Source organism: Hydra viridissima, unplaced genomic scaffold (assembly GCF_058129835.1).
Source record: "Hydra viridissima isolate aposymbiotic clone 2 unplaced genomic scaffold, HvirCarnegie_v1 scaffold_11, whole genome shotgun sequence".
Classification (NCBI taxonomy): Eukaryota; Metazoa; Cnidaria; class Hydrozoa; order Anthoathecata; family Hydridae; genus Hydra; species Hydra viridissima.
The window spans coordinates 5,000,589-5,004,521 of NW_028324310.1; positions in this window are offsets into that span (position 1 = coordinate 5,000,589).

The following is a 3,933-nucleotide window of genomic DNA, read 5'->3' on the forward strand; positions in this document are numbered from 1 at the left end:
TTTCAGATTAATTTAACGAGTAAAACAAGTCTCGATTTCCCCTTATTAGAATGTAAAAACTTAGTCTCAAACTTAGTTTTTATTACTGAATGTGGTTTTTATTATATGGCGTCCTGTGCCACATTAGAAATTATGTTAAGTAGAAAGAAAAGTAGAACTTGTAAAGGATCGAACCATTTACAGCATAAATTCTGGCCAAAATTTATCTTTTAATTTAACCGAACCGTCAGAATCGTTTTTTGAAGAGTAGTGATCTTAACCGAAAATTTATTCCAAATAAAACAAATATCAATGATAATGTTTGGTTGTTAAAATTTTTTTTTCTCTTACACGTTTTTTAAAGAGAAAATATCCCTTTTCAGATTGTAAATGATACAACTCAAACAAATTAAATGGCAATTAAATGCCTTAGAATCAAATATTTACGTGTCTGCTCTCCTCAATCAAACCACATGGCATTATAGGTTGCTAATATTTGGAAAATTGGCATTTTTTTTTTATCCAATGGTACTTTATGGCCATTTACCTTTATTTTGGCATTTTGACACAGAAAAATTTAAGTTCTCGAAAAAGTATTTATTTTGGAAAAAAAGTTGAAATTAATTTTTGCCCCTCAAGAATTTTTAAGGATAACTAAAAACAACTTTTGACTTCCGATCCGAAGATTAACTAGTTGATTTCATTGATGAAATTTGTTCAAAATAAAGTGACGGAATCATTTTGAAACAGCCGCGATATGAAAAAGGGCATTATTATGGCATTTTACATTCGCGCTTCTGGCATTTCACATGTAAAAAATGTTGGCAACACTGAATTTAATTGTCAATTAAAACGACTAAAATATGACGACTTGGAATGCTCGCTTCTACGTTTGAGACATTAAAACGATTTTCCTAGCCGCATTAAAAAACGATTATTAATCTAATTATTCATTTTTCGCGGTTTAAACGATTGTCCTGTGGTATAAATAGACCTTGGAATAACTATTTTCTTGTCACTGTTTTTGTTTTCCTTAAGATTTAAAGACAAATATGGAGAATAATTTATTGCACAAACAAGTGAAAAGTCAATTTGAAATTAGTAAAGAAGGAGGAAAGTGTAAAATGTGCAAAAAATTTTACAAAGGCAAGTTAAGTAACCTCAAAGATCAGCTTCTTCGAAAACACAAAGAAAAAGCTGGCGAAATTGAAACTACTTCGGCTACAAGGAATCGAAATAACGATGAGATTCAATTAATTAAACGAATCAAGCTGGATGTTGATGTAAATCAATTAATTAGAGAAATGATTAAGTTAATGATGAACCGTAACTTGTCTTTCGCGTCAGCTGATGAAATCGGACAATTGTCTTTAGTGAAAAATGCACTCAAAGAATTCAAAGTTGTTATAAATCGTCACAGCATGAAACGCTACATTCAACTTGCGTGTGAAAATATTTTTTCGCTCATAAGAGAAGAAACTGAAAATGTTCTTGTCTCGTTGATGTTTGATAGTGCGTCGCGATATGGAAGAAACGTGTTTGGAGTTAGCTGTAGATATGTGAAGGACGGGCAAATAGCTGACAGAACCTTAGGCATACTTACTCAAGAAAGTCGACAGTTTGGCGAAATTTTAGCTGCTCAGTTAGAAAATGTAATTGGAAAAATTGGAAAATGTGCTAATGATATCTACGCAACTTGCACAGATCAAGGAAAAAACATGACGAAGGCTTCAAAAATTCTTCAAAATGCACAAGTTCAAATGAAAGTGATCCTTGAAATTTATGGTGACGAATTTATAGATTTCGAAGACGAGGAAATTGATATTGGCGCTTTAGAGAATGAAGAAGGGAATTATAGTGAAGCCCAAACTGTTTGTGTTGAAAAATCAGTTGGATCGTTCTGTTCAGCCATGTTTTGTGGCGCACATGTGTGTCAGCTAGCTGCTAAGGACGTAACATCAATGTTTGAAGATGCATTAAATAACATCAGAAAAGTTGCTATCGAATCCAAGAAAGTAGCATATATTCAAACATTTAAAAATCTAAAAAAACCTCGTGTAGACATTGAACCACGCTGGGATTCCACGTTTTTGATGATAGAAGATTTCCATACCAACGCAGAAGCATATCAAAGGCTAAGACACGACCAATTAAAATTAAATGATGCTTCATGGAGTTTAATAGATGAATATTTCGATGCATTTTTACCAATACATTCGGCTATGATGGATTTTCAATCCGCAAAATTATCAATTAGTGAATTCTACGTTCGATGGATTCAAATGAAAATAGGAATTGAGGACGTTCCAGCAGGTGATTTGGGATTAAAAATGCTACTGACCAACGCAATCAATACACGAGAACAAGTTTTTTTTAAATGTTAAGCATTTATTGCTGCTTTAGTTATGGATCCTAGATTTTGCTTTACATCGGGTCATCAACTGTTTAATACAGAAATGTTGAATAGAGGAATTATACAGCTAATCAAAATTCATCAAAAACTTTGTACTCAACGAGAACAATCAAGTTTTTCATCAACAGAAGAATCCATACAATTAAATGCGTCATATTCCTCAAATACTTCTGAAGAGATGATTCCTATGAACTCAGAAGAAATTTATGCTGAAAAAGTACGCCGTTTCATTGAATATACTGGAGGAGGAACCAGACAAGATGTTGCTAATGCAGCTTTAGAGTCAGATCAAGATATTCGTCAATTAATTTTAAAATGGACTCTTAATGAACCGCGAGTGTCATTAGACGTTGAATTCAACATTCTTGCGTACTGGAAGAAAATCCAGAAAACAAAATGGAATCGGCTTTATGAAATCTCGCAAGTAGTTTACGGTGCAGCGTTCTCCAGCGTAAAAGTTGAACGTGATTTCTCTGGATTCGCTTTGGTTTATAGCCATCTACGTACTCGCATTTCAAATGATTTCTTAGACTCCATCATGGTTGTAAAAAATAATCTAGATTTGATTGATAAAATAAAACTTGTTTAAAAAACTAAACGTTTCACATTTTCTATTAGTCAATTTTTTATGGCGCCCCAGTGCAAGAATCGAGTTCTGAAAACCTTTTTAGAGTCGAAACAAAAAAAAAAATTTTTTATAACGTAATAAAGTTCTTTTAAATTTTGTGTTAGCAAAGTACTTGACAAAATTCTAGCACAAAAAGTCAAAGTTAATTTTGAGAATAGATTAAACGGCCGTGATATAAAAATCTACAACTGAATTGCATTTGGGTCAAAAGACTCCAGCATCAAGAGTTTTTTTAATGCGGCTAGGAAAATCGTTTTAATGTCTCAAACGTGGAAGCGAGCATTCCAAGTCGTCATATTTTAGTCGTTTTAATTGACAATTAAATTCAGTGTTGCCAACATTTTTTACATGTGAAATTCCAAAATCGTGAATGTAAAATGCCATAATAATGCCCTTTTTCATATCGCGGCTGTTTCAAAACGATTCTGTCACTTTATTTTGAACAAATTTCATCAATGAAATCAACTAGTTAATCTTCGGATCGGAAGTCAAAAGTTGTTTTTTATTATCCTTAAAAATTCTTGAGGAGCAAAAATTGATTTCATCTTTTTTTCCAAAACAAATACTTTTTCAAGAACTTAAATTTTTCTGTGTCAAAATGCCAAAATAAAGGTAAAAGGCCACAAAATACAACTGGATAAAAAAAAAGCCAATTTTCCAAATATTAGCAACCTGTAATGCCATGTGGATTGTTGAGGAGAGCAGACAAATATTTGATTCTAAGGCATTTAATTGCCATTTTAATGGCTTGCGTTGTATCATTTACAATCTGAAAAGGGATGTTTTCTCTTTAGAAAAAGTGTAAGAGAAAAAAAAAAATTTTAACAACCAAACATTATCATTGATATTTGTTTTATTTGAAGTAAATTTTCGGTTAAGATCACAACTCTTCAAAAAACGATTCTGACGGTTC